The sequence below is a fragment of the Cervus canadensis genome, chromosome 1 (assembly GCF_019320065.1).
Source record: "Cervus canadensis isolate Bull #8, Minnesota chromosome 1, ASM1932006v1, whole genome shotgun sequence".
Taxonomy (NCBI): domain Eukaryota; kingdom Metazoa; phylum Chordata; class Mammalia; order Artiodactyla; family Cervidae; genus Cervus; species Cervus canadensis.
Window position 1 is genome coordinate 86,131,041 of NC_057386.1, and position 27,544 is coordinate 86,158,584.

Here is a 27,544-nt window from a genome sequence, read left to right on the forward strand (position 1 = left end):
TGAGCTTTAAGCCAACTTTTTCACGCTCCTCTTTCACTTTCATCAAGAGGCTCTTTAGTTCTTCTATAATCTAATAAATACAGTTGTTTACATTGGGGGTATGAGTTAGCAATTACAAAACCACAGTACTGGAATTGGACAATTAAGTAAATAGATGGCAAAAGGTAAGTCATGTTTCTCATTTGGAGTGGGAGATTATAAGCAAGGAGAGAAGACTTGAGCAAAACATGTAATGGATAGATTAGTGCTGAATATATTACAAACTCATCTTTGGCCTAATATGAATATAAGTTGGACACACAAAGAAATATTTATAGATATGTATATATAAAGAGGTTATTGCATGTCTGTGTCTATTTCCTTGCACTAACAAATTAGAATAAAATAACACCTAGCACAAAGGACTTGGTTTCTAATACTACTCTCCAATAAACCACCAGGGCTTCCTGTAGCTCCAAGCTGACACAATAAATATATAAGATGACCATGGAATTTCTTGTAGTGCCCAAAGTTCAGGAAGTGCTCAACAACAAAAAAATCATGTTAGAGATGTCAAATGGACATGGAAGACAACTGAAAGAGATTGCAGTTTCCAAATATAAAACAACTAGAGCAACATAATAAAGTAGGATTGGATTATAACTTAATGTGTAATAAAATATCCATGAGCTTATACTGATACTAATAAATAATTGAGGGACTTCCCTGCTGGTCCAGGGGTTAAGACTTGGCCTTCCAATGCAGGGGTGCAGGTTTTGATCCCTAGTCAGGGAGCTAAGATCTCATATACCTCAGGGTCAAACACAAACAAAATATAAAACAGATGCAATATTGTAACACAGTCAATAATAGGCACTTACAAAAAATTGACTAAATACAAGGAAGAATATAGACAAGTATCTCATCTAGAAAAATCCCAAGCTATTTATATAGATAATCCACCTTCTAAGAGGTGAAAAACAAGTCACTCCTTGAGTGTGCACCACACATAGTGACTTTCTTTCCATTCTCATTGTAAGTCAGTGTTCAAGGTCACAAAAGTCAACAGTGATAAGTTATGCAGATAGCATGCACCCTTTTTGTGATGTGATGACAATCACAGTTTAGCTCTGTGGTCTTTCTCCCAAAAATGCCTATCCCTAGTTTAATCATGAGAAAATATCAGAAAAATGGTGGTTTTTGTTTTTTTGATGAGAGACATTCTACAAAATAATTGGACCATACTGTCGAGGCTATTAAAAAAAGGCGGGGGGGGAAGGAAAGAAAGTCTGAGAAACTGTCACAGCCAAGAGGAGCCTCAAGAGACATGATGATTAAATGTAATGAGGATTCTGAAACTAAAAATGAATATTAGATAAAAACCAAGAAAATCTGAATAAAGTATAAACTTTAATTAATACTAACATATCAATACAGGTGCATTAATTGTGAGGAGTGTGCCATATTAATCTAAGATCATAATAAGGGAAAATGATGCAAGGGGTATGGGAATTCTTTGTACAATCTTCACAACTTTTCTATAAATGTAGAACTATTCTAAAATCAAAAGTTTATTTAAAATAAAAGGCATTATTCATGAATTTTAGTCATAAAATATCATTTTTGTTAAAACTTCACAAACAATATCACCATATGTCAGTATTGCAACTAATGATGAAATCTATGTACTTTGGAAGATATTTGTCATGCCATACCACACATATACTGGCTTAAAGCTGTCCTGAAAGAATCCTTCCAGAGCATCATAACCTGTCTTTTGAAGCTTTCAGAACATAAATCCTATGTTATTAACTGCTTGGCTCAGATCATAAATTATTTTAAGCAAAAAGAAGAGACAAAACTTCATTTGAAACTTACAAGCAATTGCTGAAACTCTGCAGTAAGTCCTAGATATTTTTGCTACCTCTAGAAAGCTAATAAGGTAATGCATGGAATACCATAGTCTTCCTTCTCTTTATTCTATTTAGACTGAAGGCAATGACTTTATCACTGAGGCCCTGACCATTTATAAATTTATCATGATCATCAGGAGTATCTATATCATACCATAACAGCTCTGCAGTGATGGTCCACCTAGTGTTTTATGATAGGTCTTTATTCATTCCCACTAGGGAAACCCCAAGTCTATTGGAGTGGGTAGCCATTCTCTTCTCCAGGAGATCTTGAACCCAGGTCTCCCACATTGCAGGCAGATTCTTTACCATCTGAATAACTATGGAAGCCTCTTTTATTCATTCACTGGACAAATATTTCTTCAGAGCCTATACTAATAGTATCTGTACTGAGCTGTGGAGGCAAGAAAGATATCATCCCTGTTTTCACAGAGCTCATTTCTAGTTGAGAATAATCCAGTTATGCATGTATGTCTTAATTCTAAATTCAACAGATGTAAAAACTGCTTTCCAGGAATGCCCTTATTCAAACATGTTCTATCTACATACCACTTTCACCAACCAGAAACTTTTTTTCTAGAAACTCTTGATATAAGAGTTTGATATAAGTTTACTACACATCTGTGTAGTAAATAATACAATCTTACCCTAAGAGAGAGGTCTTGCCTTTGTCTCACCTGGGAGATAATCTCTCAGAAGACTATCTTTATTTACCTGGAGGCTTTGGCCAGCAGACTAACAAGTGATTTACGATAGGGGCTTTGGGCCACCCAGTATCCATCTACCTCGAGAGGTGATGGAGATTACATTTAGCCATGTGCACAGTCAACCAAGGAGCACCAATTAAAATTCTAAACATAGCTCAGGTGAGATTCCCTGGTTGGCAGTACTCCACACCTACCGTCACACATCAATGCCAAGTGAGTAATGTTGTCCTGACTCGATGGGGAGAGGCGGAATTTCCACTTTTGGTATATTTCCTCTTCTTGAGGCACTTGTTCTCTTTGCTGATTCTAACCAGTAGTCTTTAGCTGAACAAAAGCTATAACTGTGAATGTTAATGTCTTTCAGTGAGTTCTGAGTCCTTCTAACATATTACTGACATTGAGAGTGGTTTGGGTAAACCCTTAAGATTAAAACTGGTTACATTTTAAGAGACGAGAAGTCTTGTGTGTGCCCGCAAACTTCACAGTTGGCTAGCCTCGTGGTATCTAACACAAAACAGTTGTTCTACTATCATACCACTGGACAAGTCTGACCTTGGCTAGCGATCTACCATGGGGGTTGAGGGTGTTTTCTTCCTCCTTCTCATCATGGTCCTTCTGGTTCATTCACTTTGAAAAATAAAAAGATCAAAACAAACAAAAAAATAAATAAATAAAAGGAAACAGGTTCGAATTAAAAAAAAAAGAAAAATAAATAAATATTTTAGGTGACACTGTTATGATCTACCTCTGTGTGGCAGGAATCTTGTGTAACAGGCATTTAGAGATGCACAAGTGTAGGTTGAGTGAGGATCTGGGTCCTGATAGCTTATCACATTACTTCTTACTACCTGGATCTTCTTATTCCATTAGAATAATGCCTTGAGAAGGGTGCTTTCAAGCACTTCTTGAACCTGGTTCTTTTCCACAGTGTCTGCATGGTCACAGGAACCCCACACATACTCGCCATACCAAATGGAGGGGCTTCACACCACAGGACCGCTGCCCTGTCTACTCCTCTTGTCACAGCAGGCTACTCCAGCCAACAAACATACTGCCTTAGGAATGCTCCAGGAAATCAGTAGGTGTTGGTCTTTTGTTCAGTAATGGCCTTAATCTCCAGGAACCATGGGACGTCTCTGGGTAATGACTCTCTCACTGTGCTCCACTCTGTTACTTTTGGGGTGTGCTCACAACTGAAGCACAACAAACACTTGAACAATGAATGAATTATTAGTCTCCTATGCTGACAGATATATGCAAGCCCTTGGATCCCATAGTATTAATCAGGGTTCTCCATAGAAATAGAATCAATAGGTGATTATGACATACACACACACACACACACACACACACACACACACACCTACTTCTGCTTCACTGACTATGCTAAAACCTTTGACTGTGTGGATCACAACAAACTACGGAAAATTCTTAAAGAGATGGGAATACCAGACCACCTTACCTGTCTCCTCAGAAACCTGAATGCAGGTCGAGAAGCAACAGTTAGAATCAGCCATGGAAGAAAGGACTGGTTCAAAATTGGGAAAGGAGTATGTCAAGGCTGAATATCATCACTCTGCTTATTTAACTTATATGCAGAATGAAGTGAAGTTGCTCAGTCGTGTCCAACTCTTTGTGACCCCACAGATTGTAGTCTACCAGGCTTCTCCATCCATGTGATTTTCCAGGCAAGAGTACTGGAGTGGGTTGCCATTTCCTTCTCTATATGCAGAGTACATCATGTGAAATACCAGGTGAATAAATCACAAGCTGGAATCAAGATTGCCGGAAGAAATATCAGCAACCTCAGATATGCAAATAATACCACTCTAATGGCAGAAAATGAAGAAAAACTAAAGAACCTCTTTGATAAGGGTGAAAGAGAGTGAAAGAAGTGAAATAAGAATTCAAAAGCTGGCTTAAAACTCAAAATCCAAAAAATTAAGTTCATGACATCCAGTCCCATCACTTCATAGCAAATAGATGGGGGAAAAGTGGAAACAGTGACAGACCTTATTTTCTTGGGCTCCAAAATCACTGTGGATAGTGAAGGTAGCCATGAAATGAGAAGACGCTTGCTCCTTGGAAGAAAAGCTGACAAACCTAGAAAGCATATTAAAGAGCAGAAGCATCACTATACTGACAGAGGTCTGTATCATCAAAAATATGGTTTTTCCAGTAGTCATGTAGTCATGTATGGATGTGAGGGCTGGACCATAAAGAAGACTGAATGCTAAAGAACTGATGCTTTTGAACTGTGGTGCTGTGATGCTGGAGAAGACTCTTGAGAGACCCTTGGACAGTAAAGAGATCAAAGTTAGTCAATCCTAAAGGAAATCAACCCTAAATATTCATTGGTAGGACTGATGTTGAAGCTGAAGCTCCAATACTTTGACTACCTGATGCCAAGAGCTGAATCACTGTAAAAGACCCTGATGCTGGGAAAAATTGAGGGCAAGAAGAGGAGGGGGTGATAGAGGATGAGAAGGTTGGATGGCATCACTGCCTCAATGAACATGAATTTACACAAACTCCAAGAGATAGTGAAGAACAGGGAAGTCTGGCATGCTGCAATCCATGGGGTCTCAAAGAGTTGGACACAACTTAGCAACTGTACAACAACACACACACATATCTAAATGTACTTATTTTAAGTAATTGCTTCATGTGATTAAGGAGGCTGGTGATGCCAAAAGCTCAGCTTCTCTGTACGCCAGTGTCGACTTAAATCTTGGAGACAGAGTTTTAGGTGAGGTAGAAAAGTGTAGCTTTATTGCTTTGCCAGACAAAGGGGGCCACAGTGGGCTAATGCCCTCAAAACCATGTGTCCAAACTTGCGGAAAATAGTGAGTTTTGTAGTAATAGTTCAAAGAGGATCAGTTTGTGGGCATTCGTCTGACGGGTTGGTGGTGAGGTAAGTAGGAGTCAACATCATCAACCTTCTGGTCCAACTGGTGTGGCGTGGTCTATGTGCTTGGTGGGCAGCACACCATTATTAATCTTTAATTTCCCCCACCTGGAGGGCATTTGAGTATCTGCAAAATAGCTCAAATATATCATTGCCTGTATTTGTTCATGGGGAAACAGGACCTTGCCCGAAGGCTGCTCTTGACTATTTGTCCCTAGTTTCACATCCCTCCCTGCTCTAATCAACAACTTCTTGAATCTACCCCTTGGAACTCTGGGAGGGTCATGGAGGCTGAACAAAGGCTGTTTCCTATAATTAAAGAAATGGGGGATACAGAAAGGCCTTGTACCCAGGAGCCCCACAGGGCTTTGCACGGTATCACCAGCAAGTCCAAATTCTGCAGCATGGGTTGGCAGTCTGGAGACCCAGAAATGCTGATGCTATAGTTCTGGTCCAAAGGTCAATAGGCCAGAGACCCAGGAAGGCCAGTGCTGCAATTCAAGTCTGAAGGCTATCTACTGGCAGAATTCCCTCTTGCTGGGAGATCAGTCTATCTTTCTATTCAGCCCTTCAACTTATTTAGTAAGACTCACTCACATTACAGAGGACAATCTGGTTTACTCAAAACCCACCCATTTAAATGCTAATCTCATTCCAAAAAAAAAACCCTCACAAAAATATTCAGAATAATGTTTGACAACATATCTGGGCACTGTGGCCAGCCAAGTTGACACATAAACTCAAACATCACACTTTCTTAATTGGCAAAAAAAAAAAAAAAGAGGGAGAGAGAGAGAAAGAGTGCCCTTTTACCTCTCTCCCAAATAAGAAATAAAAATCCAAAGTAATTCCTTGGGGTCTACGTCATATTATCCCTCATTGACTTTCTTTGCAACCAGTTCCTCTGTATGTCTAGACTCCTCTCTATGAAGGTTGGTTAAATGTTTGTAGGGTTGAGTGTGAGATTACAGGAAGTCTGAAAAGCATGATAAGGTTGGAAACAGATTTCTGGTATCTTTAGAATGCAGGTGTACTGATCTTCTTCAACTTAAGAATTTATCTGATATCCCTGCATAACAAAAAGTCCTATTGAACATGCTGTGATGTAATTAAGCAGGAAATTGCAAAGCAGTATGTTAAACACTATAATAACCGAGAAGAAGAATGCACTGGGAGTATTTAAAAAGGTTTCTAAGCCAGACTGGAGGACTTGGGAAAGTATGAAGAAAAAACAATTAAAAAGCTGAAAACTGAGGCATACTTAGAGAAAATACATTGGAAAATAGGAGTGAAATAAGAGAAGACAATGCTCATATTTAAAGGGTCATCTATATGGCAGTGCCCAGAGGTAAGAAACAGTGTGGGCCTTTGGCAGAACTGTAAGTTGTTCAGTCCAGTTCAGTTCAGTCACCCAGTTGTTTCCAACTCTTTGTGACACCATGGAATGCAGCATGTCAGGCTTCCCTGTCCACCACCAACTCCCAGAGCTTCCTCAAATTCATGTCCATCAAGTTGGTGATGCCATCAAACCATCTTATCCTCTGTAGTCCTCTTCTCCTGACTTCAATCTTTCCAGCATCAGGGTCTTTTCCAGTGAGTCAGCTCTTCACACCAGGTGGGAAAGGTATTGGACCTTCAGCTTCAGCATCAATCTTTCCAATAAATATTCATGACTGATTTCATAGGATTGACTGATTTGATCTCTTTGTGATTCAAGGGACTCTCAAGAGTCTTCTCCAACACCATGGTTCAAAAGCAGCAATTCTTCCATGTTCACCTTTCTTTATGATCCACTCTCATATCCATACCTAACTACTGAAAAAAAACATAGCTTTGACTAGACAGAGCTTTGCTGCCAAAGTAATGTCTCTGCTTTTTAATACGCTGTCTAGGTTTGTCATAGCTTTTCTTCCAAGGAGCAAGCTAGCTTTTAATTTCATGACTGCAGTCACCATCTACAGTGATTTTGGAGCCCCCCAAAATAAAGTCTGTCACTGTTTCAATTGTTTCCCCATCTACTTGCCATGAAGTGATGGGACTGGATGCCTTAACTTCATTCTTGAATGTTGAGTTTTAAGCCAACTTTTTCACTCTCCTCTTTCACTTTCATCAAGAGGCTCTTTAGTTCCTCTTCATTTTCTGCCATAAGCGTAGTGCCATCTGCATATCTAAGTTTATTGATAGTTCTCCCTGCAGTCTTGATTCTAATTTGTGCTTCATCCAGTCTGGCATCCTGCATGATGTACTCTGCTATAAGTTAAATAAGCATGGTGTTGAACACTACGGCTCACCATAGTAGATATAGTGGTCGTCAGAATTAAATTCGCCCATTCCGGTCCATTTTAGTTCACTGATTCCTAAAATGTCAATGTTCACTCTTGCCATTTCCTGTTTGAGCACTTCCAATTTACCTTGATTCATGGACCTAACATTCCAGGTTCCTATGCCATATTGATCTTTACAGAATCAGACTTTACTTTCAACCTGTGCCTCTGCCAGAGACTCCTGGAAACTAACAGGCAAGTCTGGCTCAGTCTCTTCTGGGGTCACTGCCCTTTCTCCTGGGTTCTGGTGTGCACAAGGTTTGGTCTGTGCCCTCCAAGAATCTGTTTCCCCAGTCCCTTGGAAGTTCTGTAATCAAATCCCACTGGCCTTCAAAGTCAAATTGTTCAGTCCAGGTAGAACAAAAAGTTTGAAGAGTCTGATCAAGAGGCAAGAGATAAAGGTAGAGAGGTAAACAATGCACAAAAATTAATGATCCAGGCAAGCCGCACTAAAAAACTTGGATTTTATTCTAAGGTCAGTGAAGAGACACAGTGATTTTATGTAGTAAAAAGGAGATTTAGTCTATCTAGCACACTGGCTATAGTCTGAGAATGGATCAGAAGAGGGGAAAAGAGTCTCTAAGTGACCCTGTGCCACTAAGTTAATTTCTGGAAATACAAAAATACAGTTCCCATTCCCTGAGGCTCACAACACAGTGATAAAAGTTAGGCATTATCATTGAGAGAACCAAGAAATACTGCAATTGAATCTGGGTTTTATATTTACAGTATGTATGACTCAATAGTTTATTTGGAGATTCATTCTCAAAAACAAACAGAAATTTAGCCACACTTGTACATATGTCTTTGTACATGTTGTACACAGTGGTACTGGGCAACTTTTTGTTCAGTGACTAGACATCTAAAGATATCTAAAAGGACAGTGTCTGCTCAAAAAAAAAAAGAAAAAAACAAAACCATAATGCACTCAAGGTATAGCACATAGAGGGACGTTAATATAGGGAATGAGTTATATTGGAAGGTAGATGGAAAAAAAGCAGAAGGGGAGTTGAAATCAGCTCAGTTCAGTTCAGTCTCTCAGTCGTGTCCGACTCTTTGTGACTCCATGAACTGCAGCACGCCAGGCCTCCCTGTCACCAACTCTGGGAGTTTACTCAAACTCATGCCCATTGAGTCAGTGATGCCATCCAACCATCTCATCCTCTTTCATCCCCTTCTCCTCCCACCTTCAATCTTTCCCAGCATCAGGGTCTTTCCAAATGAGTCAGTTCTTCCCATCAAATGGCCAAGTTTCAGCTTCAGCATCAGTTCTTCCAATGAATATTCAGGACTGATCTCCTTTAGGATTGACTGCTTTGATCTCCTTGCAGTCCAAGGGACTCTCAAGAGTCTTCTCCAACACCATAGTTCAAAAGCATCAATTCTTCAGCACTCAGCTTTCTTTATAGTCCAACTCTCATATCCATACATGTCTACTGGAAAAAATCATAGCCTTGACTAGACTAATTTTAGACAAAGACTGCCAAAACTTCTAGGCTAGAACCCACTAGTCTGCACCTACTATTCCACTTTGGAGATGCTATTGTAGTCAGTTCAAGATCTGTCAAATATGAGCTACCTGGACCTGGGTAGGAATTACTGAAAAGTTTTTTTGTTTGTTTGTTTGTTTGTTTTTCCTTATCCAAGCTACTCGAGTCCAGAATCACTCCACTATTTCTGTTGCTACAGAAACTCCCAGAAAATTCCAGGTACTGCCAATAACTGCAATGCCACTGAAGCCCAAAACAGGAAGTTTTTCCAATTTCTAGCCTTCTGATCTTCTAACAATATCCCATATGATAGACATAGCAGCAAGCCAGCTGGCAAGAGATCCTGAAAAATGTATATTCAAAATCTGAGCCAGGCTAGTGCAGACAGAGAAAATTATGACAGGAGTGGTGCTGAGAAACCACAGAGATACAATCATCTCATACAGAATTACTGTCCAAAACCCTGATTTTGGGTCATTTCTATTAAAAGTTTTAGTGATAGAAGTACTCTGAGAGCTACTTCTGCATGAATATTTTTCCTCACGGAAAAAAAAATGCATGGGATAAGAATCTAAAAGAGTGGAGATATATATATATATATATATATATATAGTTATATATATATATAACTAATTCAACTTGTTCTGCACCTGAAACTAACACAACATGGTAAATCAACTATATTCCAATAATTTTTTTTTCAAAATGTGTGGAATCCAGGTTGTCCTTTGTCAGATAAATAAGATTATGTTATCTACTAAAAACAGGTGATAATGGCTGAGATGTCTGTGTTGTAATTTCATTCACTGTCAGTGGTTATTTTATAATCATTGAGCTAACACAATACTTGTAGAATTCACCTGCATGAAAGCAAGTAGACGTGGAGCTGTGATCTGTGAATTAGAATTTACTGTGATATTGATTAAGGTGAAAGAAGAGTAACACATGGCATTTTACTTGGCAAAACCCCTCATGCTGAATTTCTATGGAAGTAACCAAGAATCAATGATCCATGGTTTGTCTGAACTATTCCAGGTTTTAAGAACTCTTTAATTTTTATAGACCTCACCTTAAGATGACTGACAAGATCTGAAATGCATCACAGAGTGCAGCCTTGATCACTGCCAGCCCAGCATACTGATTAGTACACAAAATCAGATGATCAGAGATGACTGTGTTAGACAAAAGTCAAGTTTAATTTTAAGCAGTTTGTCAGTAGAAACTATACTCTTTTCCTATCTTACCTCTAGCATCCTTTCAAACAATCAAGGCACTGTGCTAAGTACTACTGATACTGAGATAAAGATTCTTCCTTCAAAGAGTTCATTGCTTAGTAGTGGAAAAAGATAAGATTCAAAACTAAATTCAATTAAAATATTCTGTAATAACCTAAATGGCATAAGAATATGAAAAAAGAATAGATGTATATGTATATCTGAATCAGTTGTACACCTGAAACTAACACAACATTAATCAACTATACTCCAATATAAAATAATTTTTTTAAAAAAGACAAAAACTAAATACAAATACAAATAATGATAGTATATACTATTGAAGATCATAAAATTGTTGGGGAATTGTCAGTAAGATTTATTATTTTTCCCATTAATCATCATGCCATTCATTGTTCCACACCAGCAGTCATTCCCACTGAATTCTGAATAATAGCAAGGACTATCTCTATTAATAAAAAACTAAATAAAAATTTATACATTCAACTAAACATATTCTGTAGGCTGCTTAAATTGTTGCCTTCCTTTGCAACAAATGACTTCTTGGTAGGAAGTATAAAGCTTGTGCAAGATGATGATATTAGGCTTAGTCCTGTTAAAGTTGGGCTAAATCAAAGACACAGAAATTCCAAGCTATAAACATGTTAGTGAGTTATCAGCCCTTTGACCAACTGAGGATGATTTTCTTCCTGAGCATCCTTATGACAACAGAACCATTGGAACCACATCCTTAGAGTTAATTGGTATTGATTTCTTAGCTATACCTCTCCCAAAATACAACAGGGCCCATTATACAGAGTGAAGTAAGCCAGAAAGATAAAGACCAATACAGTATACTAACGCATATATATGGAATTTTAAAAGATGGTAACGATAACCCTATATGCAAAACAGCAAAAGAGACACAGATGTACAGAACAGAATTTTAGACTCTGTGGGAGAAGGCGAGGGTAGGGTGTTCTGAGAGAACAGCACTGAAACAAGCATACTATCAAAGGTGAAACAGATCACCAGCCCAGGTTGGATGCATGAGACAAGTGCTCAGGGCTGGTGCACTGGGAAGACCCAGAGGGATGGGATGGGGAGGGAGGCGGGAGATGGGATCGACATGGAGAACACATGTAAATCCATGGCTGATTCATGTCAATGTATGGCAAAAACCACTACAATATTGTAAAGTAATTAGCCTACAACTAATAAAAATAAATAAAAAATAAAAAAGCTCAATACAGTATTTACCATAAAAAAAAAATACAACAGGCCCTCAAAGATTGATTTTTCTCTAGTTTCTAAAAATACTCAAAAATCACTAAAAAAAAAAAAACACAGAAAAACTATGACTTCACTAGTACATATAAAATCATGTCTTCCTTCTGCAATTTCTTAGAAAATTATAACCTAAATAGGTGCTCTCTCCACCCAAATCTATCATATACTTTTATTATTATACTACAATTGTCTTATTTTAATATTATACCTTTACAAAACTACCATCCTTCTCAATTCTCAATATTTATACTTTACTTCTACACACATACACACACACAACAGATTGTGAATGTATCTTGCAATGCCTACCCATGATGTGGTAACTGTGGTTTGCTAGAAAAATAAATGTGACTTGGCTAAATAAATTGAAATGGTACAAAATTAATCCACTTATTTATTCATTCCTTCAAAAAAACATTGAATGAGTACATGTAGTTTCTGTGCTGAGATAGGCAGATACTCCCATCTGTAAACACGATGCCTGCCTTGAGGAACTCCCAGTGCAATGGAGGGATAGACAGGTAGATAGGAAATGTGAGTAGTGTGAACAGTGCCAAGATCGAAGCTGAGCACAAGGTCCTAAAGAAGCACTTCACTTTTTATTTCTACTGTGGATCAAGAGCTTTTACTCTTCACAGTTCAACTAATGCAGCCATGACTTCATCCATAACCGTCCGAAAGTAAACCTGATTTTCAAGTGTGTCTAAGCATACTATTACAAATAGATTTTCATTGGAATTCTTCCTAATGGCAATTGAGAGAAGAGAACAACCTGACTTTCTCACCAAATCGGAAACATCTGCTATAATCCTCTGGAGAAATAAAGAGCAAAGGAGGAAATAATGTGGACAGTATAATGACACATAAATAAATTGTTTATACATGATCTCAGAGTAGCCTTGTTCAAATAGTTCAAAATTGTCTCTAAAGTATTATGTAACCACAATTTTGGCAAAACAAGAAGAGTATAAATCAAACACTTTTGCAAGAGTTTTTAAATTAACACTGTGTTTCAGTGAGCTTGCAATTAGCAAGGCTCAAGGACTAAAAGTGCCTTAAGTTTGTTTAAACTATAACTCCTCTTAGGTCTCAGTTCAGTAAAATAACTTTAATAAAGTTCTCCATCTTGGCTTTTTACAAAGATATTGTAACTTAAAATGGAAATTTCTTAATTTTTAGCTTTATTTTTAATTATGATTCTAAGAAATGCATTTTAAAAATCACATTCTTCTGTTTTCAAGGTACATATCAATGCAGTACCAAAGATCCATACGAAATTTAAAACATCCCAAGAAAACTCAGGATATTTTAGAAGCTGCATCCATTTCTGGTTTTATTGGGCAGCAGAAAGGGACACGAAAAAAATTTTTAACTTGTCAGTGTGTGTCAGTTGAACCCAGAAGTGGGTCAATCAAGTGTTTAATCACACAGGTAGCCATTAAACATGTTGTTTTGCCCATGCTTTGAATTTGCTTATTAGTTTTTCAACATAAAGCAGAATTTTAAAGAAATAGTACTTAATGTTGAAAACAAAATTAGTGCATACTACTTTCATACATGGAAAAGTTTCAGAGTGGCAAGCTCTGGATGTCAAGGAGTACCATGGGGCACTTGACAAACTTGATGTAGGAAAGAAAACACCCTCAGAAGCAGAAGTAACATGGTCTACTTCACGACCTATCTAAGGATGCTCCAACAGAAGGGTATCTATCTACTAGCTAGATACAAGGATCCTGATACAGTTGCTAAGCAAGGAAGTTCAGCAACCAGATTTCTGCATTCTAATTCCAGCTCTGCCACTTCCAAGCTGTGTGACCCACAGCTAGTTCCTTAACCTTACTGTGTCTCATTTTCCTCCCCTATAAAATAAAAAATTACAATACCCATCTCGTAGTTTTGACAAATACTAAAGGCCTTCACACAAGTAAAGTGCTAAGAAGAGTGCCTGGCAAACAATTAAGTATTCAAAAAGTGTTAGTTATAACAGCATTACCAGACTTTAGAAACCCAGCATATTGATCCTTGGTGGTTAGATCAGTTTAGAGATAATTGGGTTTCACTCTGGAGACCTAAAAACTAAGGTTTAGAAGTGGTAAATTTCAAAGTCACATTGGTGGGTAAGTGGAAACAGGCAAGTCTGGGATTAGATCAGTTGTTCTATCTAATAAGGACTATAGACCCAACAAAAGATATACTGATGGGGAAGAAAGGAATGTTGTACACTGCAGCAGTAATTTACTAAACAAGAATACCTGACTTAAATAGCTACTCATAAGAACCATAATTCTAATATAGGAAATTGCAAAGATACAGACAAATATCTGAAGCTGCAGAAATTGCTCATGCTTATAAATATTATGCTAAAGACTGAAGTCTGACAGAGCAGACAAAATAGTCTAATAACCTAAAAATACATATAATTTGTAGGTATTATGAGAGCCCTCTAGCACCATAGAGAAAGGCACTATAATATTCCTTCAATATTAAGAAAGAAAGAATGAACCTGAAGCTTTGGTAAATTTTTCCATACCACAGCATTTTCTATCTCTTTTCAAATCATTAGACCTTTAATCTACTGGCATATAATACACAGTTCCACTTGGTCCATAAGACACATATCTCTATTTTAAGCACTCTGGCCAAGTATCAACAAAGTAAAACTATTCCAAATACTTCAATTATAAATAAGAGGCATTGGTCTCTTTTTTTTTCACACTGAGACTTAACTTGAAAATATAGCCCAATTTTTGCTTCTATCTTCTTCTCTCCCTATGCAGTCATATCATTTGCACGATTATAGATGCAGTTAAGTTGTGTCAGCAATTTTCTTTATGCAGCCAGCTTGGCAAATGTTTATAAAACTAGCTTTTGTGGGGAAAAGTATGTTTTAAGCTGAAACACAGCAAGTAAAAATCCCATCACTTGAGAACAATTTCTTTTATCTACCTTACAAAAATGTGATGTGAATATATAAAAAGATACTAGCTAATTAAAGGTATATGACAAGGGTGTATAGAAAATGTGAGGGATGGGTTAAACAGAAATGAACCCCAGCAGAAAATTTCGTTGAGATGTGGGATTTAATGATGTATACTTTAAAAAATAATAATGTATACATATTTGGGAACATTGAATTTAATGGAATATGCACAAAAATGGTAAACATTTTAGGTCCACAGACACAAAGAAGCCTGTAATATAACTTTCTTTAATAAACAGACAAATAATTGAGGCCAGTGTAAGAACTGTTAAAAATCTGACCACATGGCCTGTCTATTAGTAAGTTTTCACCACATGCAAAGAGAAAAATCCAAATAGTATCTCTCTACTACACATATTTCTTATGCATATATTATCACTCCATATATGTGTTGGAAATGTGAGGATAAATGCAATTGTATATTCCCAATTAGTTTAAGCACAATCTGAGCAAATCTATGAGAATTTTGCCCAAGGTTGGCTCCATTTAGGAGTAGGAAAGAGAAGAAACAGTATCACTATGAATTTCTGAGAATTCTGGAACTGAGATTACAAATAGTTCAAAAATATTAGGACAGTGGCCTGAGAGTCTAATAAAAAGATATTTCAAAAAGTCTGAGACTCATAAACAAGTTTGCAAACACCAACAAGGGCTTAATTTCCAAAATATACAAATAGCTCATAAAATTCAATAACATGAACCAAACAAATAGAAGACCTAAATACACATTTCATCAAAGAAGACATTTTGTTGGTGTGTAGTCACTAAGTCATGTCCGACTTTGTGACCCTATGGACTGCAGCATGCTAGGCTTCCCTGTCCCTCACTGTCTCCCAGAGTTTGCTCAAATTCATGTCCATTGAGTTGGTGATACTATCTAACCATCTCATCTTCTGCTGCTTGCTTCTTCTTTTGCCAAAAATCTTTCCCAGCATCAGGGTCTTTTCCAGTGAGTAGGCTCTTCACATCAGGTGGCCAAAGTATTGGAACTTCAGCTTCAGCATTAGTCCTTCCAATGAATATTCAGGGTTAATTTCCTTTAGACTGACTGGTTTGATCTCCTTGCTGTCCAAAGGACTCTCAAGAGTCTTCTCCAGCACCACAATTCAAAAGCATCAATTCTTGTGCACACTACCTTCTTTATGGTCCAACTCTCCCATCTGTACAGACTACTAGAAAAACCATAGCTTTGACTATATGGAACTTTGTCAGTAAAGTGATTCCTCTGCTTTTTAATATACTGTCTAGGTTTGTCATAGCTTTTCTTCCAAGAAGCAATCATCTTCTAATTTCATGGCTGCAGTCACTGTCCACACTGGTTTTGGAGCCCAAGAAGATAAAATCTGTCACTGCTTCCACCTTATCTTGGGAAAGGCAAACCACTCCAGCATTCTTGCCATAAGAACCCCATGATCAGTATGAAAAGAAGACATACAGATGGCCAAAAAGCACAGGAAAAGATGTTCAACATTGCTAATTATTGGAGAAATGCAAATCAACACTACAGTGAAGGATCACCTCACACCAGTCAAAATGACCATCATTAAGTTTACAAATAATATATGCTAGACAGGGTATAGAGAAAGGAAACTTCCTAAACTGTTGGTAGGAACTTAGACTAGTACAGTCACTGTGGAAAACAGTATGAAGGTTTCTTTAAAAAACTAAAAATATAATTGCCATATGATCCAACAATCCAACTACTGAGCATGTGGAGAAAACAGCACGATTTATGATAGCCAAGACACGGAAGCCACCTAAATATCCACGGACAGATGAATTGATAAAAATGATGTATATATGTATGTTTGTGTGCATGTATAAATAGCACAGTCTCCTAGAATAAACCATAATGGAAAATAGTATTTTAAAAGAATGTATATATGTGTAAAGAAAAAAAAGACATGGAAGCAACCTAAACATCCTAAACATGAATGGATAAAGAAGATGTGGTACATATATACAATAAAATACTACTCAACCATAAAAGAATGGAATAATACCATTTGCAGCAACATACATGGACCTACACCTTATCATACTAAGTGAAACAAGTCAGAGAAAGACAAATATATGATACCACTTATATATGAAATCTAAATTATGATACAAAAGAACTTATTTACAAAACAGAAACAGAAAACACAGGAAAAAAATTTATGGTTACTAAAGGGGAAGGCAGGAGAGGAGGGATAAATTAGGAGTTTGGGATTAGCAGAGACAAACTACCATATATATAGTAGATAAACAACATGGATCTACTGTATAGCAGAGGTAACCATATTCAGTATCTTATAATAAACTACAATGAAAAAGAATATGAAAAAGTAAATGTGTGTATGTACATGTGTGTATATATGTGAATTACTTTGCTGCAGACCAAAAACTAACACATTGTAAATTAACTACACTTGAATTTTTAAAAAAAATCCTCTAGATAATCCACATTGACCCTGTCCTAACTAGCTAGCTCAACATTTTAATAATCTATAAGAGGAAGACACTACTGTCAAGTTGATAAGATAAATCCAAAAGGGGCATCAAATCTAGCCAATGCCAAATCTAATCATATGAATTATAACAATAACCATTTATAGAAACATAAGTCATAGAGTAAAGAAAAAAGTTATTTGTGTTAATAGTGATAATTCTGTCAATGACTGGTTATGTTTTCCTGGGAAAGTTACCTGATCTTTCTTTATCCCAGTCTCCTCAGTTATAAAATAGAAGTTACAAGAACATCTATCACATGAATTTCTTTTGATATTAAAAAAGAGGATCTACATATATAATCTTATTATTAAATATAAAATAACCTACTTAGATTAAAAATTATGGGAGTTTAGAATGTGGAAGATACATGTCTTTTAAGTTGTACAAGAAACAAAAATGCACATTTTATATAACAGTAACTCTATTGAAATTCAACAATGGGCTGTTCCTGCCAAAATAAATAATGCAATCCCAAGCTTTGGTGACGGACACAAAGTGTTTGGGTCAAAGGAAGGAACGGCTCCACTATAATCTGGTTAGACTGTTCTTGGAGAACTGCACCCAGTGCTAACACTGGACTGTAAGAAGAAGCCAAAGTATGGTCAAGCATTTAGACTCAGGTGACCAGAACTGCCGTCTATGGGGTTGCACAGAGTCAGACACAACTGAAGTGACTTGGCAGCAGCAGCAGCAGACCAGAGTAATAATAAGAGAGAAAATATTAATATTCTGAGAAACACTTAGGCAAGGAGGATATTCAGTTTTAAGGAGGAGAAAACAGCTAACGTCCATGCAGTTGGATGGCTGTTATATTGGTGATATTGGCTTGGGGAGACTCTAGGAATAGAATGAGAATCAATGGTTAGAAGTACTAGGTGTTCTGACTTCAGGTCAGTATAATAATACACTTGATTATGATGATGATAGTGACAGCAAGTGCTTATATAATGCCTATTAAGAGCTAGACACTCTTATAGGTGTACATAATAAGTCATTTAATCCTTACAACACTCCTATAAGAAGATACTGATATTATTTCCAACTTACAGTTCAGGAGCCTGAGCCATATAAGGGTTACATGGCTTGCCCAAAGTCACACTAGTGAGGGTCATAGACAGATTTTAAATCCAGTAATCTGGTTTCAGAACTCTAGAACTATACAGCTTAACTTTATAACAGTCTGAGCTCTCTGAAATGCAAAAGGATTGCCTTGAAAAAAAAGTTCCCTTTTACTGAGGGTGACAATAGAATAGACTGTGTGACCTCTTATCTGTGTAGGTGAACAAAATGGCCTTTACAGATTTACTTTTTTCTTTCTTTCACTTACTAATTCTTCCTAGGCAATTTGTATGAGTCAGGTTCTCTGTTAGGTAGTTGAGAATACCATCATGGAAACACAATAAAGTTCCTACCCTCATGTAATTTACAGACAGATGGAGCATATCTATGTGCATATGTGCTCAGTCACTTCAGCCATGTCTGACTCTTTGAGATACCACGGACTGTAGCCTTCCAGGCTCTTCCGCCCATGGCATTCTCCAGGTAAGAACCAGATTCTCCAGCTGCCATGCCTCCTCCAGGGAATCTTCCTGACCTAGGTATCAAACCCATGTCTCTTTAAAGTCTCCTGTATTGTATGTGGATTCTTTACCCACTGAGCCACCTGGGAACCCTGGAGTATACCCAGGCATTAGCCAAATAATTGACTTTGATTAACTGTGATTGAGAGTACCAGGGAGAACTATGTGATAGTGTAAGAACATATCATGTAGGATAACTTTTTGTCTGGAATGTCTAAGGCAACATTCTTGAGGAAAATAATTTTAATCCTTATCTTGCCATCTATTGAAACATGATCTGCTGCTGCTGCTGCTAAGTGGTTTCAGTCATGTCCGACTCTGTGCGACCCCATGGACTGCAGCCCACCAGGCTCCTCCATCCACAGGATTTTCCAGGCGAGAGTACTGGAGTGGGTTGTCATTGCCTTCTCCAGAAACATGATCTAGAAACATTATCTTCACTCCCATGACTCTTGATTAGGGCCCACTAAACAAAATTTTAGCTTTTGAATTTCTCTGATGAGAATTTCTATTTGTAAGGATTGGTATTTCATGACACTTATTCTTCATTAAAAGTCTTGCAAAGAACAAAGGGAAAATTTATTTTTAATAGAATAAAATCCATTCTATCTCACAATTACAAAAGATGTCCATACAACCTTTCTATAAATCTAACATACATTATCTTGAAACAACTTGCAATTTCATCACTCTAAGAACTGCTTCATCAAGTATCATTGATTAGTATCAACAATACTAAGAGAGATTAATAAGAGAAAGTCTATAGAATCATATGGAAGAATGATGAAATAGTAAAAAAAAAAATCACTAGTGCATCATCTTTTTCATTTTGAGGTGACAAAAGTATTGCATCATTATCTTTCAAGAAAAGATGAAAGAAGCCTGGAGACAAGATTTGTAGTCTGCGTTTAACTTTCACTGAATTCAGTTTAGAATTCAGAAATTTTATTTTCTGCTCATACTGGCAAGAGAAGACTATTGACAGAGGATGATGATTCATAATTATTAGATGAATCAGAAGATGAATGTAAAATGACAAACAGCTGTGCTAGACTAGAATAATGATGATGAAACTGATATATAAGAAAAATCCTAGACCATGAGCCTTCAGATGATAATATTCCATATGAATTTTTTTCAGATTCAAGCCTGGTGAGTGAATAATCTTGGTAGGTAACAAAAGAGAAACAAATACAGTTTTTTTGTCTGCCTAGTGACTAGACAGAAAGGACTTCATCAACTAACAATTTGGGATAATAATCTGAACTACTCTGTTTTTCTAAAAGAACAGGTGACAATAATCTTTCATCTTTTGTGATTTTCTGGTTCATAGGTGGACAAATACTGAAGACATGTGTATTTAAAAGTAACTGGAAGAAAGATTATGTAAAATGGAAAAAATGAGTTGATCATTATAATTTGTATTTATAAATCTAAAAATGAAAATGTTCTTCAATCAAGAAAACAAAGATGACCACCTTTAGTAAAACTCAATTTAAAGCTGTTTATGGAAATTCTAAAACAATCTGGTGGCGCTAGTGGTAAAGAACTCCCATAAGAGACCTGGGTTCCATCCCTGGGTGGGGGAAGATCCCCTGGAGGAGGGCTGACAGCTCACTCCAGTATTCTTGCCTGGAGAATCCCATGGACAGAGGAACCTGGCAGTCTACAGTCCACGCGATCTCAAAGAGTCGGACAAGACTGAAGCAACTTAGCAGCAGCAGCAGCAAAACAACCCAAAATTGAACTTTAGAGTATTTTTACTTCTGCTCTTTTTTAACTTCTTTGTTTTGTTTTCAATAAAACTTTACTAAAATTTCATTTTGGTTATAACTAAACTTTAAATCTTAATTGGTCTAGCAAACACCTAGTTCTTAACTTCATTCTGCATTTCAGGAACAGCATGCTATGCTATTCTTTGTTTTTCCCTGTAAGGGCTTAAACCATACTCTGGTGGGCAATATCAAATATAGTGTCTGATAATTATCAAGCCCAAGATATTTACAAAATCAAGGATCGATTTGAGCATCCACATTTTGCCTCCCAGCATATTATTTTGTTCCCAAGTTGCTTCCCCATCAAAATACGGATTTTGTCACGTTAACTTTTATTTCCAGATTGTTTTACCAATGACCTCCTGTTTCCACAATGTGCAAGACTCTGTGGGGTAAACTGTCAAAATATTTTGTATGGAATAGCACTCACAATTCCTGTTAACCGTAATGGGACCAATGTGAGGACTCCCATCACCACTGTGAGGTCACACTGCCCTGAACTGCACCAAAATATTACTGAAAAATCTTTAAGTTAATGTCATGATCAAAAATGTAGTAATTTTATTTCACATTTTTCTCCAAGTAATTACTCTTTTTTTTAACTGATATTGTAAAAATTGGAAAAGAATAAAGCAGAAAACTCTTTTAGAGAATCAAGAATTTATTTGTTTGGGCTTCTGTGTTGAATGGACAGGCAGGAGGTGATACGATCGGTGCTGAGTAACGCATTATGTTCCCTGGAGCTACCTGTGTGGCATAGTACAATCTTTTGTGATGTCTTACATGGTTTTTTGCTAAATTCCACTTCAGAATTATCCCCTGCCTGGATGCATTAAGGGCGTGAGGCTTTTCATTTACAAAACCCTTGGTGATCAACCTTTGCAGTCTGCTGGTAAGTAGAAAAGTCTGCTAGAATGAAGTGTTTGCTGTTATCTGATTTTCAAGGGGAGCTTTTTGGACTGAGATCTGCATTGATTGATATCTCCATTGTATTATGTTCCTGTGCCAATGAAAAGACTGCAGAAGCGGTTCTGAGCATCAGAGCATGACTGTGACCCTTTTCCCTCTGAGTCTTCCAGCCAAAGGAAAGTGAAAGTAATTCACCTAAAATAGAATGGATGACTTGAGTCACGTCCTGGTGGGAAGGTAGGTTCTTGGTCATCTTCAAGAAAACAACTGCCCAGACAATGACTGACCAATGGCCTTATTTTACTGCAACTATCATAACTTTTTTTTTTTCCTACAAAGTGTCAGTAAGGGTGTTTTAGAGTTGATCTAATGCCTTTCAACCAGTTTCAAAGCTTCCCAAGTAGTGCAGTGTTAAAGAATCCACCTGCCAATACAGGAAACACAGGAGATGCAGGTTCAATCCCGGGTCAGGAAGATCCCCTGGAGAAGGAAATGGCAGCCCACTTCAGTATTCTTGGAAAATTCCATGGACAGAGGAGTGTGGCAGGCTACAATACATGGGGCCTCAGAGTCAGACCAACTGAGTACACACCATATTTCAACCAGCATTATGTTTAACTAGAAAATAATTATATCAATAAATTAGAAAACACAAAGAATTTCTCATAATTAAATGTACAATATTCCAGTTATAAAATATATTGAAGAAAAAGAATGTCTACCTCATTAAGAATCTTATTTTATAATTTGATCATTAGAGTGACCATAGTGGATTGAGTACTTTGTATTGAGTTCAGTTCAGTCACTCAGTCATGTCTGACACTTTGTGACCCAATGGACTGCAGCATGCCAGGCCTCCCTGAACATCACCAACTCCCAGAGTATACTCAAACTCATGCCCATTGTGTCGGCGATGCCATCCAACAATCTCATCCTCTGTCATCCCTTCTCCTCCTGCCTTCAATCTTTCCCAACATCAGGGTCTTTTCAAATGAGTCAGTTCTTCCCATCAGGTGGCCAAAGTATTGGAGTTTCAGCTTCAGCATCAGTCCTTCCAATGAACATTCAGGACTGATTTCCTTTAGGATTGACCGCTTTGATATCCTTGCAGTCTAAGAGACTCTCAAGAATCTTCTCCAACACCATAGTTCAAAAGTATCCATTCTTCGGTGCTCAGCTTTCTTCATAGTCCAACTCTCACATCCATACATGACTACTGGAAAAACCACAGCTTTGACTAGATGGACCTTTGCCAGCAAAGTAATGTCTCTGCTTTTTAATATGCTGTCTAGGTTGGTCATAGCTTTTCTTCCAAGGAGCAAGTATCTTTTAATTTCATGGATGCAGTCACCATCTGCACTGATCTGGGAGCCCAAAAAAATAGTCTGTCACTGTTTCCACTGTTTCCCCATCTATTTGCCATGAAATAATGGGACTGGCTGCCATGATCTTAGTTTTCTGAATGTCGAATTTTAAGCCAAGTTTTTCACTGTCCTCTTTCACTTTCATCAAGAGGCTCTTTAGTTCTTCTTCACTTTCTGCCATAAGGGTGGTGTCATCTGCATATCTGAGGTTATTGATATTTCTCCGAGCAATCTTGATTCCAGCTTGTGCTTCATCCAGATCGGCATTTTGCATGATGTATTCTGCATATAAGTTAAATAAGCAGGGTGAAAATATACAGCCTTGACGTACTCCTTTCCCAATTAGGAACCAGTCTGTTGTTCCATGTCCAGTTCTAACTGTTGCTTCTTGACCTGCACACAGATTTCTCAGAGGCAGGTCTGGTATTCCCATTTCTTGAAGAATTTTCCAGTTTGTTGTGATCCACACAGTCAAAGGCTTTGGCGTAGTCAATAAAGCATAAATAGATGTTTTCTGGAATTCTCTTGCTTTTTTGATGATCCAGCGGATGTTGGCAATTTGATCTCTGGTTCCTCTGCCTTTTCTGAATCCAGCTTGAATATCTGGAAGTTCCTGGTTCACATACTGTTGAAGCCTGGTTTGGAGAATTTTGAGCATTACTTTCTTACCATGTGAGATGGGTGCAATTGTGCAGTAGTTTGAACATTCTTTGGCATTGCCTTTCTTTAGGATTGGAATGAAAACTGATCTTTTCCAGTCCTGTGGCCACTGATGAGTTTTCCTGTTTGCCGGCCTATTGACTGTAGCACTTTCACAGCATCATCTTTTAGGATTTGAAATAGCTCTAGAATCCCATCACCTCCAGTAGGTTTGTTCATAGTGATGCTTCCTAAGGTCCACTTGACTTCACATTCCAGGATATCTGGCTCTAGGTGAGTGATCACACCATTGTGATTATCTGGGTTGTGAAGGTCTTTTTTGTATAGTTCTTCTGTGTATTCTTGCCACTTCTTAATATCTCTGCTTCTGTCCAGTCCATACCATTTCTGTCATTTATTGTGCCCATCTCTGCATGAAATGTTCCCTTGCTATCTTGAATTTTCCAGAGGAGCTCTCTAGTCTTTCCCATTTTATTGTTTTCCTCTATTTCTTTGCATTGATCGCTGAGGAAGGCTTTCTTATCTCTCCTTGCTATTCTTTGGAACTCTGCATTCAGATAGATATATCTTTCCTTTTCTCCTTTGCCAAGCTTCTCTTCTTTTCTCAGCTATTTGTAAGGCCTCCTCAGACAACCGTTTTGCCTTTTAGCATTTCTTTATCTTCTGGTTGGTCTTGATCACTGCCTCCTGTGCAATGTCATGAACCTCCGTCCATAGTTCTCCAGGCACTCTGTCTATCAGATCTAACCCCCTGAATCTATTTTTCACTTCCACTGTATAATCGTAAGGGATTTGATTTGGGTCATACCTGAATGGTCTAGTGGTTTCCCTACTTTTTCAATTTAAGTCTGAATTTGGCAATAATGAGTGCATGATCTGAGTCACAGTCAGCTGCTGGTCTTGTTTTTGCTGACTGTATAGAGCTTCTCCATCTTCAGCTGCCAAAAATTTAATCAATCTGATTTCGGTATTGACCATCTAATGATGTCCATGTGTAGAGTCTTCTCTTGTGTTGTTGGAAGAGGGTGTTTGCTATGACCGGTGCGATCTCTTGGCAAAACTCTGCTAGTCTTTGACCTGCTTCTTTTTGTGCTCCAAGGCCAAATTTGCCTGTTACTCCAGGTAGCTCTTGACTTCCTACTTTTGCATTTCAGTTCCCTATAATGAAGAGGACATCTGTTTTGAGTGTTGGTTCTAGAAGGTCTTGTAAGTTTTCATAGAACTGTTCAGCTTCTTCAGCGTTACTGGTTGGGGCATAGACTTGGATTACTGTGATATTGAATTTTTGGTTTGCCTTGGAAACGAACAGACAGCCTTCTGTTGTTTTTGAGATTGCATCTAAGTACTGCAGTTTGGATTCTTGTTGACTATGATGGCTACTCCATTTCTTCCAAGGGATTCTTGCCAAAGGTATTAGATATAATGGTCATCTGAGTTAAAGCCACCCATTCCAGTCCATGTTAGTTCACTGATTCCTATAATGCTGATGCTCACTCTTGCCATCTCCTGTTTGAACGTGAAAGTGAAAGTCGCTCAGTCGTGTCTGATTCTTTGCGACCCCATAGACTAGTCCATGGAATTCTCCTGGCCAGAATACTGGATTGGATAGCCTTTCCCTTCTCCAAGGGATATTCCCAACCCAGGGATCAAACCCAGGTCTCCCACATTGCAGGCAGATTCTTTACCAGCTGAGCCACAAGGGAAGCCCAAGGTAAACCCCATTTAACCACTTCCAATTTGCCCTGAATCATGGACCTAACATTCCAGTTTCCTATACAATATTTCTCTTTACAGCATCAGACTTTACTTCCATCACCTGTCACATCCACAACTGGGTGTTGTTTTTCCTTTGGCTCCATCTCTTCATTCTTTCTGAAGTTATTTCTCCACTCTTCTCTAGTAGCATATTGGGCACCTACGGACCTGGCTCATTGTATTAATTGCTAACAATTTTAGGTTCTGAAATACAAAAGGCAAAGAGTATTCCTCTAGAATTTTGTTAATTAAATAGCAAATAGCTCTGTGAGCAACCCCTCACTACACACACACACACACACACACACTCATAAACATGTGCAAAGTAAAAGACTGCTTTAGACAAGTTACATATTTGAATAAAAAAGAGGAAGACCTTTTCAAGATTCACATGATTAATTTTCAAACATTTATGTTCTAGTCAATGAATTAAAACATGAAAATATTTAAATATTTAGCTAAAATAGGAAAAGTGATATAATAATAATAAACATTAATTTTATGTTAATTGTAAACATTAATTGTAAATATGTATATCAAAAACTGCTCCAAGGACTTTGCATGTACTAACTCATTTAATCCTCAAAATAACTCTATAAAATAGACACTATTCTTATCCCTAATAATGCACACAGAATTTTTCTTTAGAACTTTACATATTATTTTCATCATACTTTACTCAACATGCAACTGGTAAATACTATAATTTTCATGTTGACCTCTTTATACATTTTGAATACCTCAGTCCTCAGAAATTATGTGGCATCTGTTTGAATGTTTATTAATCAACACACTGAAATGAAAACTTCACATATAGGAAATATATAGTTCATGGCTTTATTGAAGGAATAAATATGAAGTGTATACTTTTCAAATTTCTTGAAGTGCTGTAAGAATCATTTTCCATGTCCTTTGTTTTATTTCATTTTTCCAATCCTACCAATTTCTCTATAACCCAATAGAAGATTGTTTTGTATTCCAATAATCATATTATTCAATGAAATCTCCATACTAGATTTTACTTTCCTCACTAATCACAGTGAGTTGTCAAGGCTTACAAAGACAGTATGAATAATTTTATATGTCTAATTGCTCAAGACCATCACAAACAAAGAAGAAAGATATCCCAAATAACCAGCCACCAATGAGACTCATGAGCTTCCAACCTGGCTCAGTGGTAAAAGAGTCCTCCTGCCAAGCAGGAAATGCAGGTTTGATTCCTGGGTCAGAAAGATCCCCTGCAGAAGGAAATGGGAACATACTACAGTATTCTTGCCTGGGAAATCCTATGGACAGAGAAGCCTGGTGGGCTACAGACCACTGGGTCTCAAAGAGTTGGACACAACTTAGCAACTAGATAACAACAAGGAGAGCTATATTAATAGAAATAGGCAGGAAAGAATAGATTTGGGTAATAGCATGCATGTACTTTAAAGCTTTGAGACTTGGTGAACAGTTGAATATGGGGACTGGAGAAGAGAGACCATAATCACTACTAGATTTATAGCTAGGGCAGTATCATAAATGAAAGAGGAAGAGAGTCAGGAGCAGAAATTGTCCACCTTTAGGGAAGAAGCAACAGATGATATGAAAATATAATAAAATGGCTCACATGTGCATCTTAACTAGATTTTTATATATGCAACTCAGCAGGTTATTTATGAAGTCGTAGTCTCAGTTATAGTATCTAAACAACTGTATTGAATCTGTTGTTTAGTTGCTAAGCTGTGTCCAACTCTTTTCGACCCCATGGAATGTAGCAGGCCAGGCTCCTCTGTCCATGGGGTTAAACACCACTTAAATCCTACTGGCTTTACCTAGTAGTCCAGTCCCAGCCTTAGAGGTCAATTCCAGAACTGGTTTCCACCCACTCCTTGCCAGTACAACCTGAGAGCACCCGCCTAATGTACCATGCACCTCTTGCTTCCTGCCGCAGGGCTCTTTGATGCCAAGGCTCAGGAAGACCCATGGGAACACATTGGCACTCACACGTGTACAATCCAGAAACACAAGGGAATTAACCTCCGTCCAAGAACTCATCTTTGACTAATGGGAAATGGGAACCAAGAGATAAATGCTTTCCCTTTTGATTTCCTGGACAGAGAGTTCTGAGACACACCAAAATCCTATGGGACAAGAACAATGGCCCTCTTCACTGTGTCTACACCCATAATCATCCTCATATTGTTCCCTCTTGCCTTTC